Source organism: Trachypithecus francoisi, unplaced genomic scaffold, assembly GCF_009764315.1.
Source record: "Trachypithecus francoisi isolate TF-2019V2 unplaced genomic scaffold, Tfra_2.0 Lachesis_group17, whole genome shotgun sequence".
NCBI lineage: Eukaryota > Metazoa > Chordata > Mammalia > Primates > Cercopithecidae > Trachypithecus > Trachypithecus francoisi.
In genome coordinates this window covers 41,185,092-41,202,813 of record NW_022681462.1, presented here as the reverse complement: position 1 = coordinate 41,202,813, position 17,722 = coordinate 41,185,092, and the positions used below count along the sequence as shown (strand labels likewise).

Below are 17,722 nucleotides of genomic sequence, written 5' to 3'. Positions count from 1 at the left end.
TCGCTCTGTTGCCCAGGATGGAGTGCAGTGGCACAATCTCAGCTCACGGCAAGCTCCGCCTCCTGGGTTCATGCCATTCTCCTCAGCCTCCCGAGTAGCTGACTACAGGAGCCCGCCACCATGCCTGGCTTTTTTTTTTTTGTATTTTTAGTAGAAGTGGGGTTTCACCATATTAGTCAGGATGGTCTCAATCTCCTGACCTTGTGATCTACCCGCCTCGGCCTCCCAAAGTGGTTTTTCTTTTTCTTTTTTCTTTTATTTTTTGTATTTTTAGTAGAGGTGGGGTTTCACCATATTAACAAGGATGGTCTCGATCTTCTGACCTCATGATCCACCCGCCTCGGCCTCCCAAAGTGTTCTTTTTTTTTTTTTTTTTGTATTTTTAGTAGAGACCGGGGTTCCCCATGTTGGCCAGGCTGGTCTCAAACTCCTGACCTCTAGTGATCTGCCCACCTTAGCCTCCCAAAGGGCTGGGGTTATAGGCATGAGCCACCGTGCCTGACCCAGCCAAGTGTTTTCCATTCTGCATCTGTACTCAGAGGAGGGCAAGGCGTGGAGTCCCATGCTTACCAGAGCCAGGGAGGCAGGTGATAAACTGGCTTGGGAGAGTTCTGAAGAAGATCACCCCATCTTGAAACCACCTTTGCAAAAATTATAACTGAGGAAATTATGACAGTGAAATATATCAGATCTAACTGACTCCATCTTGCTTCTAATCTATAAACTGTCCTTATCCATTCCTGGGCATAGGCCGAACTAGCCTTGGGAAGGAATTTAGTTCATAGTTTAAATAACAGCCCTTCCCAAAAGCGAATCTGTTCTTGTGAAACGAAATGAAAGGCCACCAGCCACCAAGTTAGGTTGAGAGGGGCTGGAACTCTAAATATTACCAGCCGTTATGTGGGAGGTCATGAGATTTGCAACTTCCCCGATTACTCTTGAAGGTAACATCACTGTTGTGAACCTGAGATTGGTCTTTTGAGATGTCTCCTCAGGTTTTTTCATTTCTGACAAGTGGTTGGCCCCACCTGGACCTGCCAACCAGTTCCGTGGCCCTCACCCAAGAACTGACTCAGCATAAGAGGATAGCTTGGACTCCTTATTAGTTCATCCCCAAGCCAACCAATCAGTGCTCCTGACTCACTGGACCCCTACCCACCAAATTATTCTTAAAAACTCTGATCCCTGAGTTTTCTTTTCTTTTCTTTCTTTCTTTTTTTTTTTTTAATTATACTTTAAGTTCTGAGTGACGTGCAGATCCTGCAGTTTGTTACATAGGTATACACGTACCCTGGTGGTTTGCTGCACCCATCAACCCATCACCAACATTAGGTATTTCTCCTGTTATCCCTCCTCTAGCCCCTCACCCCCCGACAGGCTCCAGTGTGTGATATTCCCCTCCCTATGTCCATGTGTTCTCATTGTTCATCTTCCACTTATGAGTGAGAACATGCAGTATTTGGTTTTCTGACCTTGTGATAGTTTGCTGAGAATGATGGTTTCCAGCTTCATCCATGTCCCTGCAAAGGACATGAACTCATCCTTTTTTATGGCTGCATAGTATTCCATGGTGTGTATGTGCCACATTTTTTTAATCCAGTGTATCATTGATGGACATTTGGGTTGGTTCCAAGTCTTTGCTATTGTGAATAGTGCCGCAATAAACATATGTGTGCATGTGTCTTTAGCGTAGAATGATTTATAATCCTTTGGGTATATGCCAGTAATGGGATGGCTGGGTCAAATGGTATTTCCAGTTTTAGATCCTTGAGGAATCACTACACTGTCTTCCACAATGGTTGAACTAATTTACACTTCCACCAACCGTGTAAAAGCGTTCCTATTTTTCCACAACCTCTCCAGCATCTGTTGTTTCCTGACTTTTTAGTGATCGCCATTCTAACTGGCATGAGATGGTATCTCATTGTGGTTTTGATTTACATTTCTCCAATGACCAGTGATGATGAACATTTTTTCATATGTCCTTTGGCTGCATAAATGTCTTCTTTTGAGAAGTGTCTGTTCATATCCTTTGCCCATTTTTTGATGGGGTTGGTTACTTTTTTCTTGTAAATTTGTTTAAGTTTTTTGTAGATTCTGGATATTAGCCCTTTGTCAGATTGATAGATTGCAAAAATCTTCTCCCATTCTGTAGGTTGCCTGCTCACTCTGATGATAGTTTCTTTTGCTGTACAGAAGCTCTTTGGTTTAATTAGATCACATTTGTCAATTTTGCCTTTTGTTGCCATTGCTTTTGGTGTTTTAGACATGAAGTCTTTGCCCATGCCTATGTCCTGAATGGTATTGCCCAGGTTTTCTTCTGGGATTTTTATGGTCCTAGGTCTTATGTTTAAGTCTTTGATCCATCTTGAGTTGATTTTTGTAAAAGGTGTAATGAAGGGGTCCAGTTTCAGTTTTCTGCATATGGCTAGCCAGTTCTCCCAACACCATTTATTAAATAAGGAATCTTTTTCCTATTGCTTGTGTATGTCAGGTTTGTCAAAGATCAGATGGTTGTAGCTGTGTGGTGTTATTTCTGAGGCCTCCGTTCTGTTCCATTGGTCTATATATCTGTTTTGGTACCAGTACCATGCTATTTTGGTTACTGTAGCCTTGTAGTATAGTTCAAAGTCAGGTCGCATGATGCTTCCAGCTTTGTTCTTCTTAGCCGGGATAGTCTTGTCTATGTGAGCTCTTTTTTGGTTCCATATGAAGTTTAAAGTAGTTTTCCAATTCTATGAAGGAAGTCAGTGGTAGCTTGATGGGGATAACATTGAGTCTATAAATTACTTTGGGCAGTACGGCCATTTTCACAATATTGATTCTTCCTATCCATGAGCATGGAATGTTTTTCCATTTGTTTTTGTCCTCTCTTATTTCCTTGAGCAGTGGTTTGTAGTTCTCCTTGAAGAGGTCCATCTCATCCCCTGTAAGTTGTATTCCTAGGTATTTTATTCTCTTAGTAGCAATTGTGAATGGGAGTTCACTCATGATTTGGCTCTCTGTTTGTCTGTTATTGGTTTATAGGAATGCTTGTGATTTTTGCACATTGATTTTGTATCCTGAGACTTTGCTGAAGTTGCTTATCAGCTTAAGGAGATTTTGGGCTGAGACAATGGGGTTTTCTAAATATACAATCATGACATCTGCAAACAGAGACAATTTGACTTCCTCTCTTCTAATTTTGAATACCCTTTATTACTTTCTCTTGCCTGATTGCCCGAACTTCCAATACTATGTTGAATAGGAGTGGTGAGAGAGAGCATCCTTGTCTTGTGCCGGTTTTCAAAGGAATGCTGCTAGTTTTTGCCCATTCAGTATGATATTGGCTGTGGGTATGTCATAAATAGCTCTTATTATTTTGAGATATGTTCCATCGATACCTAGTTTATTAGAGTTTTTAGTATGAAGGGGTGTTGAATTTTATCGAAGGGCTTTTCTGCATCTATTGAGATAATCATGTGGTTTTTGTCATTGGTTCTCTTTATGTGATGGATTACGTTTATTGATTTGCGTACATTGAACCAGGGTTGCATCCAAGGGATGAAGCCAACTTGATCATGATGGATAAGCTTTTTGATGTGCTGCTGGATTCAGTTTGCCAGTATTTTATTGAGGATTTTTGCATCGATGTTCATCAGGGATATTGGCCTGAAATTTTTTTTGTTGTGTCTCTGCCAGGTTTTGGTATCAGGATGATGTTGGCCTCATAAAATGAGTTAGGGAGGATTCCCTCTTTTTCTATTATTGGAATAGTTTCAGAAGGCATGGTACCAGATCCTCTTTGTACCTCTGGTAGAATTCGGCTGTGAATCCATCCAGTCCTGGACTTTTTTCGGTTGGTAGGCTATTAATTACTGCCTCAATTTTAGAACTTGTTACTGGTCTATTCAGGGATTCGACTTCTTCCTGGCTTAGACTTGGGAGGGTGTATAGTCTAGGAATTTATCCATTTCTTCTAGATTTTCTAGTTTATTTGCATAGAGGTGTTTATAGTATCCTCTAATGGTAGTTTGTACTTCTGTGGGATCAGTGGTGATATCCCCTATATCATTTTTTATTGCATCTACTTGATTCTTCTCTCTTTTCTTCTTTATTAGTCTGGCTAGCAGTCTATTTATTTTGTTGATTTTTTCAAAAAAACAGCTCCTGGATTCATTGATTTTTTGAAGGGTTTTTCGTGTCTCTATCTCCTTCAGTTCTGCTCCGATCTTAGTTATTTCATGTCTTCTGCTAGCTTTTGAATTTGTTTGCTGTTGCTTCTCCAGTTTTTTAAATTTTGATGTTAGGGTGTCAATTTCAGATCTTTCCTGCTTTCTCTTGTGGGCATTTAGTGCTATAAATTTCCCTCTAAACACTGCTTTAAATGTGTCCCAGAGATTCTGGTATATTGTGTCTTCATTCTCATTGGTTTCAAAGAATATCTTTGTTTCTGCCTTCATTTTGTTATTTACCCAGTCGTCATTCAGGAGCAGGTTGTTCAGTTTCCATGTAGTTGTGTGGTTTTGAGTGAGTTTCTTAATCCTGAGTTCTAATTTGATTGCACTGTGGTCTGAGAGACTGTTTGTTATGATTTCTGGTCTTTTGCATTTGCTGAGGAGTATTTTACTTCCAATTATGTGGTCAATTTTAGAGTAAGTGTGATGAGGTGCTGAGAAGAATATATATTCTGTTGATTTGTGGTGGAGAGTTCTGTAGAGGTCTATTAGGTCTGCTTGGTCCAGAGCTGAGTTCAATTCCTGGATATTAACAAGGAAAGTTAATATCCTTGTTAACTTTCTGTCTCATTGATCTGTCCAATATTAACAAGTGGGGTGTTAAAGTCTCCCACTATTATTGTGTGGGAGTCTAAGTCTCTTTATAGGTCTCTAAGAACTTGCTTTATTAATCTGGGTGCTCCTGTATTGGCTGCATACATATTTAGGATAGTTAGCTCTTCTTGCTGCATTGTTCCCTTTACCACTATATAATGCCCTTCTTTGTCTCTTTGATCTTTGTTGGTCTAAAGTCTGTTTTATCAGAGATTAGGACTGCAACTCCTGCTTTTTTTTTTTTTTTTTTTTTTTGCTTTCCATTTGCTCGGTAAATATTCCTCCATCCTTTTATTTTGAGCCTGTGTGTATCTTTGCACGTGAGATGGGTCTCCTGAATACAGCACACTGATGGTTCTTGACTCTTTACCCAATTTGCCAGTCTGTGTCTTTTAATTGGGGCATTTAGCCTATTTACATTTAAGGTTAATTTTTTTTTTTTTTTTGAGACAGATTCTCACTCTGTTGCCCAGGCTGGAGTGCAATGGCATGATCTCAGCTCACTGCAACCTCTGCCTCCTGGGTTCAAGCTATTCTCCTGCCTCGGCCTCCTGAGTATTACAGGTGCATGCCACCAGGCCTGGCTAATTTTTTTATTTTTAGTAGAGACAGCGTTTCACTATGTTGGTCAGGCTGGTCTCGAACTCCTGACATTGTGATCCACCCACCTTGGCCTCCCAAAGTGCTGGGATTACAGGCGTGAGCCACCACGTCCCATCCAAGGTTAATATTATTATGTGTGAATTTGATCCTGTCATTATGATGCTAGCTGGTTGTTTTGCCCGTTAGTTAATGCAGTTTCTTCATAGTGTCGATGTTTTTTACAATTTGGTATGTTTTTGCAGTGGCTGGTACCAATTGTTCCTTTCCATGTTTAGTGCTTCCTTCAAGAGCTCTTGTAAGGCAGGTCTGGTGGTGACAAAATTCCTCAGCATTTGCTTGTCTGTAAAGGATTTTATTTCTCCTTCGCTTATGAAGCTTAGTTTGGCTGGATATGAAATTCTGGGTTAAAAGTTCTTTTCTTTAAGAACGTTGAATATTGGCCGCCACTCTCTTCTGGTTTGTAGGGCTTCTGCCGAGAAATCTGCTGTTAGTCTGATGGGCTCCCTTTGTGGGTAACCTGACCTTTCTCTCTGGCTGCCCTTAACATTTTTTCCTTCATTTCAACCTTGGTGAATCTGAGGATTACATGTCTTGGGATTGCTCTTCTCGAGGAGTATCTTTGTGGTGTTCTTTGTATTTCCTGAATTTGAATGTTGGCCTGTCTTGCTAGGTTGGGGAAATTCTCCTGGATAATATCCTCAAGTATGTTTTCTAACTTGGTTCCATTCTCCCCGTCACTTTCAGGTACATCAATCAAACGTAGATTTGATCTTTTCACATAGTCCCATATTTCTTGGAGGCTTTGTTCATTCTTTTTTATTCTTTTTTCTCTAATCTTGTCTTCTCTCTTTATTTCATTAAGTTGATCTTCAATCACTGATATCCTTTCTTCTGCTTGATTGATTTGGCTACTGATACTTGTGTATTGTTCACGAAGTTCTCGTGCCGTGTTTTTCAGCTCCATCAGGTCATTTATGTTCTTCTCTACGTTGGTTATTCTAGTTAGCAATTCAACTAACATTTTTTCAAGGTTCTTAGCTTCGTTGCATTGGGTTAGAACATGTTCCTTTAGTTCAGAGTTGTTTGTTATTACCGACATTTTGAAGCCTACTTCTGTCTGTCACACTCAATCTCTGTCCAGTTTTGTTCCCTTGCTGGCGAGGAGTTGTGATCTTTTGGAGGAGGAGAGGTGTTCTGGCTTTTGGAATTTTCAGCCTTTTTCCGCTGGTTTTTCCACATCTTTGTGGATTTATCTACCTTTGGCCTTTGATGTTAGTAACCTTCGGATGGGGTCATTTGAGTGGACATGTTAATCCTTTCTGTTTGTTTCTTTTTCTCCTAACAGGCCCCTCTGCTGCCAGTTGGCTGGAGTTTGCTGGAGGTCCCCTCCTGACCCTGTTTGCCTGGGTATCACCAGCAGAGCCTGCAGAGCAGCAAAGATTGCTGATTGTTCTTTCCTATGGAAGCTTTGACCCAGCAGGGCACCTGCCAGATGCCAGTCAGAGCTCTCCTGTATGAGGTGTCTGCCAGCCCCAACTGGGAAGTGTCTCCCAGTCAGTATACACAGGGGTCAGGGGTCCACTTGAGGAGGCAGTCTGACCCTTAGCAGAGCTCGAACGCTGTGTTGGGAGGTCTGCTGCTCTCTTCAGAGCCGTCAGGCAGGGACGTTTAAGTCTGCTATAAGCCCCTGACTGGGTGGGCTGCTGCCTTTTTTAGAGATGCCCTATCCAGAGAACAGCAGTCTGGCAGACTGAACGCAGCAGCCTTGCTGAGCTGCAGTGGGCTCCACTCAGTTTGAACTTCTCAGCAGCTTTGTTTACACTGTGGCCTTAAAACCACCTACTCAAGCCTCAGCAATGGCGGGCGCCCCTCCCCCCACCAAGCTCCACTGTCCCAGGTGGATCTCAGATTGCTGCTGTGCTGGCAGCGAGAATTTCAAGCCAGTAGATGTTAGTTTCCTGGGCTCTGTGGGGTGGGACCCGCTGAGCCAGACCACTTGGTTCCCTGGCTTCAGCCCATCTTTCCAGGGGAGTGAACAGTTCTGTCTTGCTGGCGTTCCAGGCACCACTGGGGTATGGAAAAACAAACAAACAAACAAAACCTCCTGCAACTAGTTCAGTGTCTGCCCAATTGGCCACCCAGTTTTTTGCTTGAAACCCAGAGCCCTGGTGGGGTAGGCACCAGAGGGAATCTCCTGGCTTGCAGGTTGCGAAGACCGTGGGACAAGTGCGGTATCTGTTTGTCAGGCTCAGACCCTCATGGCTTCCCTTGGGTCTGGGGAAAATTCTCCAACCCCTTGTGCTTCCCAGATGAGGTGACGCCCTACCCTGCTTCAGCTCGCCCTCTGTGGGCTGCACCCACTGTGCAACCAGTCCCAGTGAGATGAACTGGGTACCTCAGTTGGAAATGCAGAAATCACCCACCTTCTGCATTGATCTCGCCGGGAGCTGCAGACCAGTGCTGTTCCTATTTGGCCATCTTGAATCTCTCTCCTGATCCCTGAGTTTTCAGGGAGACTGATTTGAGTAATAATAAAACTCTGGTGTCCTGCTCAGCCAGCTCTGCATGAATTACTCTTTCTCCATGTAATTCCCCCATCTTGAAAAATGGGCTCTGTCTAGGCAGCAGGCAAAGTGAACCCACTGGGCGGTTACAATCTCACCATGTTTCAGGAGCCTCGGGTGCTCTTGCACAAGGGGAGTCAGACTGTGGTTGAGCCTTGTCTACATGGCCTAAGTGGAGACATGCAAGGTCTCCAGGACACTGTGGAGTTGGCACTCTACAACACCACCCTGGACCTTCCACATACCCTGCTGATAATTCTGGATATTCTTTTTTTTTTTTTTTTTTTGAGATGGTGTCTCACTCTGTTGCCCAAGGCTGGAGTGCAGTGGTGCAATCTCGGCCCACTACAACCTCTGCCTCCAGGTTCCAGCAATCCTCATGCCTCAGCCTCCTGAGTAGCTGTGACCACAGGCGTGTGGTACCACACCTGGCTATTTTTTGTATTTTTAGTAGAGACAGGGTTTCATCATGTTGGCCAGGCTGGACTTGAACTCCTGACCTCAAGTGATCCGCCCGCCTCGGCCTCGCAAAGTGCTGCAATTACAGGTGTGAGCCACTGCACCAAGACTGGGAATCTTTTTTTTTTTTTTTTTTTGAGATGAGTCTCACTGTGTTGCCCAGGCTGGAGTGTAGTGGCACAATCTTGGCTCACTGCAACCTCTGCCTCTCGGGTTTAAGCGATCCTCCCTCCTCAGCCTCCCAAGTAGCTGGGACAACAGGTGTGCACCACCACACCCAGTAATTTTTGAATTTTGGGTAGAGGTGGAGTTTCACCTTGTTGCTCATGCTTGTTTCAAACTCCTGAACCCAAGCGATTTGCCCACTTGGGCCTCCCAAAGTGCTGGTATTACACGTGTGAGCCACCATGCCTGGATTGGAAATTCTCCATCACTTACCTTAGATGTACTGGTAGAGGGTTGGAGCAAATGCTTTTTCTTAGGCAACACTAAATGAGAATAACCATGATGATGACTCCCAGGAGGACAATTAGGCCTGCTTGGAAAAAGATAGGCTGCAATCAGACTTCCCATCCAGAGCCAAGCCAGTTAGGTATGTCATTAATTCAGGTGTCCTACTTGGCTGGCTGGCGGAAAATCCAGGGCAATGTGATCATCCATTACCACTCACACTTGATAGCCCAAGCTGGGTGTGTGGTAGGCAATTATACGCCTGATATCCACCATAAGAAATGCTATTCATTTGAGGAAAACTGTAAGAGTGTAAGTTTCCGGCTATCATAGCCCAACCTAGTCTCAATGCTATGTCCTGCTCAGGGTGAATTAGATTCTTCTAATAGGTTTGGGTGACCACAGCAGCAGCACAGTGCCTACATGAGGTCAAGGTCCAATTCTCACAAGACTGGAGGCTGGGATTAACAATATAAAGGAAATTTAAGTATCAGAAAGAGACTGCAAGAAGGAATAGTTCCTGGAAGAATACTTCCAAAGTACTCAAAGGAGGAACTTTTCTTTTTTCTTTTTTTTTTTTTTTGAGATGGAGTCTCACTCTATCCCCCAGGCTGGAATGCGGTGGCACGATCTAGGCTCACTGCAACCTCCGCCTCCTGGGTTCAAGCAATTATCCTGCCTCAGCCTCCCAAGTAGCTGGGATTACAGGCACTTGTCACCACATCTGATTAATTTCTCGTATTTTTGGTAGAGGCAGGGTTTCACCATGTTGGCCAGGCAGGTCTCGAACCCCGACCTCAAGTAATCAACCTGCCCCAGCCTCCCAAAGTGCTAGAATTACAGGCGTGAGCCATCGAGCCCAAGCAGGAGGAGCTATTAAAGGTTTGTCAGCAGGGTCAGGAGGGGTAAGACAGATTGAGCAACACAAGGAAGTTTTGTTGTTTTTAGGTAGTGGAAGGGGACCAGAGATACCAGCTATAATAGGATAGGGGTAAGTAGAAAAGAAACCTAAGTGTCCAGAAAATGAATTTTTTTCTGATGTCTTGGGCAAAGGTTCTCCACTTCTAAAGTCAGAGGTCCTCGATTTAAGGTCTCTCAATAGAATGGGAGTAGTAGTTAGACCGAGGGCAGTGGCGATAACCCAGACAATGTGACCAAAAGATTCTGAGATGACAGGCCAAGCCAGGTATTCTGCAGGCAAGAGCCAAGAGAGATCTAGGGTGTCCCTTCACCACCATCCTGGACTTTTGATGTTTTTTTCATGGCCATGAGATAGGTATAGCTAGTCTCTACAGTCCTCACTCAGTCTAATACACACCATATGGCTGAATTTATTCCTAAGCAGTGCAGCTTTGTGTGTGTGTGTGTGTGTGTGTGTGTGCAACTTGTGCCACCTAGAACATCTTCCACTCCCTCACATAGTGGGCCATGCCAGGACCACTTTGGGAGTCGTTACTTCATACTCATGATCAATATCGTCAGTATCTATAATTGCCCAGATTCAGGAAGCACAGCTGGACAGTAAAAGAAGCATCAGGTTAGGCCGGGCATGGTGGCTTATACCTGCATTGCCAGCATTTTGGGAGGCCGAGGCAGGTGGATCACAAGGTCAGGAGATCAAGACCATCCTGGCTAACACGGTGAAACCCTGTCTCTACTAAAAATACCAAAAAATTAGCCGGGCGTGGTGGCACACGCCTATAGTCCCAGTTACAGTCCCAGCTACTTGGGAGGCTGAGGCAAGAGAATCTCTTGAACCTAGAAGGTGGAGGTTGCAGTGAGCCAAGATTGTGCCATTGTACTCCAGCCTGGGCGACACAGCGAGACTCCGTCTCAAAAACAAAAAAAGGGTGGGTGCTGTGGCTCACGCTTGTAATACCAGCATTTTGGGAGGCTGAGGTGGGTGGATCACCTGAGGTCAGGAGTTTGTGACCGGCCTGGCCAATATGGTGAAACCCTGTCTCTACTAAAAATACAAAAATTAGCTGGGCGTGGTGGTGGGCGCCTGTAGTCCCAGCTACTCGGGAGGCTGAGGCAGAAGAATCGCTTGAACCCGGGAGGTGGAGGTTGCAGTGAGCTGAGATCGCGCCACTGCACTCCAGCCTGGCAACAGAGCGAGACTCTGTCTCAAAAAAAAAAAAAAAAAAAGAAGCAGCATTAGGTTAGAGTTTCCCACCCCCTGACTTTTTGACTACTTGCTAATTCCAGTAGTTTGGTTTCCCCAGGGGTGAGCATGGGAGTGGAAGGAGGAATGAGGAGAGTACATTGTGTGGTTTGGGTCTTTTACAGCCAGTCTGGGCCTCCTCCCCGACCCCTCAAACTCACACAGATTCTATTTAAAATTTCCCTTTTGGGGAAATGGCACATTTAGAAACCATATTGTCTGTTTTAAGTGTGTACTCTATTGAGAATTGAGCTTTGATTCTCTATGTACCCTTTTTAGTTTCTCCATTAAGTATCCATCTCTCTCTCTCTTTTTTTTTTTTTTTTTTTTTTTTTTGACACCAGGTCCCGTTCTGTCGCCCAGGCTGGAGTACAGTGGTTCAGTCACGGCTTACTGCAGCCTCAACCTCCTGGGCCCAGGTGATCCTCCCACCTCAGCCTCCCAAGTAGCTGAGACCATGGGGGTGTACTACTATGCCCGGATAATTTTTTGTATTTTATGTAGAGACAGAGTTTCACCGTGTTGCCCAGGCTGGTCTTCAGCGATCCACCTGCCTCAGCCTCCCAAAGTATTGGGGATACAGGTATGAGCCACTGTGCCCAGCCTCATTCCATCCTTTTATGACATCTATTGCCTGTGGGTGATGAGGGTCCTGAGATGTCCTGGGAATGTCCAAGGTGGCTGGCTAGTGTTGGGTACTCTTGACTATAAATGCAGCATCATTTGATGAGATACATTCAGGGAATCTCAGTATGTAACACAGGTCATCTGCGAGTCCCTAAATATATGTTACGTGTATCTCCTATCTGTGGTGAGGACCTACATTGCCATGCCATACCCAGAAAGGTGCCTACTGTAGGCAATGCCTAATTGTATCCCCAAGCAGAACATTTAGGAGGTTATGTAGCCTATTTGCCAGGACTGTCCAGAATCTGGTGTCCTGGGTTTATATGTGCCCTGGAGTTTTCTTTGCCCCTTGACTGACAGGCTCATTTACCAGATTTTGGTGGCTTCCTGTACTGCATTGTAGACAGAATGCCGTGGCCTCTGTGATGGTGTATTCAGCTGGAAGGCACAAGTCTGATCAGGTTTTGAATTCCACTCATGCTAGTTTTATGGACATCCACGTCCATAAAACAGAGGGCAGTGGTGTAGTATTAATAAAATTGAGGCTGGGCGCAGTGGCGCATGCCTGTAATCCCAGTTACTTGGGAGGCTGAGGCAGGAGAATCACTTGAACCTGGGAAATGGAGGCTGCAGTGAGCTGAGATCATGTCACTGCACTACAGCCTGGGCAACAGAGGGAGACTCCATCTCAGAAAAAAAAAAAAAAAAAATCTGATATCATCATGTTCACTGCCACAGGGGTTGAGACTTGATCATTTAGTCTTGCTTCCAGGCACAGGCTCACACTGCCAGCCCTCTGGCTACCATCTCTAAATCAATGAAAAAGCAGCAAGGAGCATTTTGGAGGGGTTTTTCAGGAAAATCACCACTGTCCCCAGCTCTGTCCATTGGGTAGTACCTTCTTGTGTGTGCAAAATGTTAAACAGCTTTTGTTTTCCCCTGTGGCTGCACAGCTGCAGGGGCCAAGAACCATCCACCAGCCTGTAACTTAGCGGGCTCCATCTGTGAACCAGCTTCAGGCGTCCTCAGGGACTTGGTGTATCAATGCCTCCATGAAGCTGGAGGTGCTGGCACAAAATGTTCCTCTGGGATTAAGGGAGGAGACCACCCCTTATATTGTCTGATGCCCAGTTTCTGCCTCCAAAGAAAGAAGAAGTAAAAACTAAAAGGCAGAAATGAAATCCACAGGCAGACAGCCCGGCGCCGCACCCTGGGCCTGGTAGTTAAAGATCGACCCCTGACCTAATTGGTTCTGTTGTCTATAGATTACAGACATTGTATAGAAATGCTCTGTGAAAATCCCTATCTTGTTTTGTTTCGATCTAATTACCAGTACATGCAGCCCCCAGTCACGTACCCCCTGCTTGCTCAATCAGTCATGACCCTCTCATGTGCACCCCCTTAGAGTTGTGAGCCCTTAAAAGGGACAGAAATTGCTCACTTGGGGAACTCGGCTCTTGAGACTGAAGTCTTGCCGATGCCCCCGGTCGAATAAACCCCTTCCTTCTGTAACTCGATGTCTGAGGAGTTTTGTCTGCTGCTTGTCCTGCTACAGGATCAAGGGATGTCTGGCCATCTTGTAATGCCATATGTAACTCCTCTGATGCCTGATGACCCCATTCTACATAGTAGCCAGTCATTGGCACTTGTAGCTGAAAAGAATCATTAGAGTTAACTGGCCTGAGCAGAGTGCAGTCTGTACAGCCTGCCGGACACTGTTGTTGTTGTTGTTGTTGTTTTGAGATGGAGTCTCACTCTGATGCCAGGCTGGAGTGCAGTGGCTCGATCTTGGCTCACTGCAACCTCTGCCTCCCGAGTTCAAGTGATTCTCCTGCCTCAGCCTCCTGAGTAGCTGGGACTACAGGCACATGCCACCATGCCCAGCTAATTTTTGTATTTTTAGTAGAGATGGGGTTTCACCATGTTGACCAGGATGATCTTGATCTCTTGACCTCATGATCCGCCGGCCTCGGTCTCCCAAAGTGCTGCGATTACGGTGTGAGCCACCGCGCCCGGCCTGGACACTGTTCTTAAGCACGCTGGCCTCTGCCAGCTGTTTTCCTCAGTGCAGTGGTCTCTTCCCCGTCTGTACTGCTTCACCCACACTACATGGCTGGGCTCAGAGAGCCCAGTGGGTCCTGGATGTGCTCTCATCCCACTAATGCTGTTCTCATTGTAGCATTTTTCCAATGGCAACATCGCTTGCCATTGTGGACAGAAGTATTACATATCCTTAGAACAGGCTGTGTGTCCCCACACTGGGAAGGGTACATGACCTTGGGTAAGACAGTGCCTGCTGGTCTAGGACATTCTTAGAAGAGGTTTCACCTGTGAATCATTAGCAGTCCATACTCTGGCAGCTCATGGAATGACTGCCTAGGTCCTGATGGGAAATTCTAAGAGGTATCCAAAGGTTCACTACACGTTGTAAAGTCGCGGGTGTGGAGCCCACACTGCCACCATAATTAAGGCTGCAGCAGGTCTTTCTCTCATTCTGTGAAGCTGCCTGCTGCTAGGAGACGTGGCATGTAGTAAACAGGAACTCCATAGCCATGGCCCATAGCCTAACACCTTTTATCATGAAAACATGTCCCATGGCCAAATAATTTATACGTAAGACATCACTGCAATTGAATAAGCATTTCTAAATCTATGAATAGTGGTGCTGGTGGAAGTGCTGTGGGTGGGATAAGCAAACCCGTGAATATGTCGGTGTTAATCCACCTTCATTCCCCACCACCATTTACCTCTTGCACTGACCAAATAGGTGAGGTAATAGTGGTGTTATGGAAATCACTAGCCCTGCATCTTTCAAATCTTTATGGAACTAATTTCTGCAATGACTTCAGGCACAGAATTGTTTTTAGGTTATTATCTTGGTTGTAGGTGGCCCTTTCAAGGATTCTAATTGGTCATTCCCACCGTGACAGACCACATTCCTCGGATAAGAAGAGCAAGGCTGGTAAAATAGCCACACGGTGTGCCTGGGATCCTATCTGACCCAGTGGAAGGTGGACTCTGGCCAAGACCTATCTATCCTCTGACCTCCCTAAGCCTCTCTCCAATTGACCATAGAGATTCCAGGGATTAGGCTCAGATAATACCAGTAACTACACATGTGACTTCCAATAAAATGAGCACAGACTGAGGTTACAGAACCCAATTCCTGGCCCTCTCTGTTGCTAAGTGTCTATCAGAAAAGATCCTCCCTGAGCCTGCTTACTCATCTGTAAGTTGGAGCCAAAAATGTTCTTTGGATCGTGTGTCATTTGTGCTGATGTGATAAGATTACACACATCAAGTGCTTTACACATTGCCTAATGATCATAAGTACCATTCACCGTTTCTGCTGCAAAGTGTAAAAAGGAAGATAAATTTATTAAAAATTTATTAAAAATCTACTACTATTTTGCAGTATTTTAATAACTCATATTTTATGCACTTTTAATTTCATTTATTTCCAAATCTTTTATTTTCTTTTCTTCTCTTTTCTCTCTTCTCTTCTGTTCTCTTCTCTTCTCTTCTCTCTTCCCTTCTCTTCTTTTCCAGTAGAGACAGAAACTCTCTTTGTTGCCCAGGATGGAGTGCAGTGGCAATCACAGCTTACCGAAGGCTTGAACCTCTGGACTCAAGTGATTTTCCTGCCTCAGCTTTCTGAGTAGCTGGGACTATAGGCATGCACCACCATGCTTTGCTATTTCTTTTTTCTTTTTCTTTTTTTTGAGACGGAGTCTTGCTCTGTTGCCCAGGCTGGAGTGCAGTGGCATGATCTCGGCTCACTGTAACCTTCACTTCCCGGGTTCAAGTGTTTCTCCTGCCTCAACCTCCCAAGCAGCTGGGACTACAGGCATGTGTCACCATGCCCAGCTAATTTTTGTATTTTTAGTGGAGACCGGTTTTCACCATATTGGTCAGACTGGTCTTGAACTCCTGACCTCATAATCCACCCACCTCGGCCTCCCAAAGTACTGGGATTACAGGGCGAGCCACCGAGCCCAGCCACCCAGCTATTTCTTTAAAAGATTTTGTAGAGATGGGGTCTTGATATGTTGCCTAGGCTCAAATTTTGTCGTCTTTTAAATAACAGGATTTGGGGCTGGGTGCAGTGATTCACACCTGTAATCCCAGCATTTTAGGAGGCCTAGGCGGGCGGATCATGAGGTCAGGAGTTCGAGACCAGCCTGGCCAATATAGTGAAACCCCATCTCTACTAAAAATACAAAAATTAGCCGGGCATGGTGGTGGGCGCCTGTAATCCCAGCTACTCAAAAGGCTGAGGTAGGAGAATTGCTTGAACCCGGGAGGCAGAGGTTGCAGTGAGCTGAGATCGTGCCATTGCACTCCAGCCTGGGCAACAGAGCGAGACTCTGACTCAAAAAAAAAAAAAAAAAAACCCAAAAAATTTAAAAAGCAATTAAAAAAACCAAACAGGATTTAGGGATAGGAATTTAGGAGTAAGTCAATTTTCTATGAATATTCTTACATGTCAAATTTCGAAGGCCCAGACTCAAATACTTGATTCTTATTTTCAAATAATTGGGCTGTAAGATTTATTTGTTACTTCTTTTTTTTTTTTTTTTTTTTTTTTTTTTTGAGACGGAGTCTCGCTCTGTCACCCGGGCTGGAGTGCAGTGACCTGATCTCAGCTCACTGCAAGCTCCGCCTCCCAGGTTTACACCATTCTCCTGCCTCAGCCTCCTGAGTAGCTGGGACTACAGGCGCCCGCCACCTCGCCCGGCTAGTTTTTTGTATTTTTTAGTAGAGACGGGGTTTCACCGTGTTAGCCAGGATGGTCTCGATCTCCTGACCTCGTGATCCGCCCGTCTCGGCCTCCCAAAGTGCTGTTTGTTACTTCTTAACATACAATTTGTATACCTGTCTAGGATTTAACTTGGAAAAGATTTTTCAAAACTTGGTACGATTATATAAAATGTGTGCTTATGACCACAGCTGGTAGGCATGTGAGATGGTGAGGCATTTCCGCAGAGCAGAGGTTCATAAAAGCTTTATCATGCATCAGAGCTACCCGGAAGGCTTTTTAAAACACAGAATGCTTGGCTGGGCGCAATAGGGTGCGTCTGTAGTCCTAGCTACTTGGAAGGCTGAGGCAGAAGGATCTTTTGAGCCCCGGAGTTTGAGGCTACAGCACACTTTGATTGTGCCTGTGAATAGCCCTACGCTCCAGCCTGGGTGACATGGCAAGACCCTGTCTCTAAAACAATAACAACAACTAAAACAAAAACCATGCAGACTGCTGAACCCCAACCTAGAGTTTCTGATCCAGTAGTATTGGGGTGGGGCCTGAGAATCTGCATTTCTGACAAGTCCCCAGATGATGTTGATCCTTATTCTCCTAGCCCATAGACCACTTAATTAAAGCCAGCAAAGTACTCATCAACATTGACCCAGGATATACGCTGAAGATGAAGAACAGCCTTGAGGCAGTGAGGGAGGCCTGCCCTTTAACATCAGGAAGCCAAGTAAAGGGGTGACTCACCAGGGCAGGGTGGGGTTCCTGTGTGTGAGAAACCAGAATTGAGAGCTGCACCAGCTGTGCAGCCCCAGGTTTCTCAGGCGGCCCAGGGGAAAGGCACTCGGGATCACACCCCAACTCACCTACTCTGTGTAAGGTTTTTTTCCATTGCACATATTAACATCTAACATGTCATACGTTTGATTTACCTCATTTATTCTCTGACTCCCTGCCTCCTATTAGAATGTAAGTTCTCTAGAACAAAGATTTATATATGTTTTATAGAAGAACAGTGCCTGAATCATAGCAGGTGTTCATGCCTATGTACATATAACTATGTTCATAATATTGTTTCTAGAAGGATCCACGAGAAAATGGTGGCAGACTGTCTCTGAGCAAGGGAAATGGGGGAGTGGGTGGGGGAAACTATAACTTTTTACTGATTCTATAGCCTTTTGAATTTTTCTTTTTTTTTTTTTTTTGAGATGGAGTCTTGCTCTGTTGCCCACGCTGGACAGTGCGGTGGCTCAATCTCAGCTCACTGCAACATCTGCCTCCTGGGTTCAAGCAA

At 44.9% G+C, this 17,722-nt stretch overlaps 1 long non-coding RNA gene across 1 annotated transcript in view; it reads right to left on the bottom strand.

Annotated features, from left to right (window-relative positions):
• Positions 1-17,722, bottom strand: part of LOC117062192 — a 42,066-nt gene that overhangs the window by 18,138 nt on the left and 6,206 nt on the right. The window contains exon 2 of the long non-coding RNA XR_004428249.1: positions 8,876-8,975. This is a non-coding gene — a long non-coding RNA (uncharacterized LOC117062192). The remainder of the gene's footprint in view (positions 1-8,875; positions 8,976-17,722) is intronic.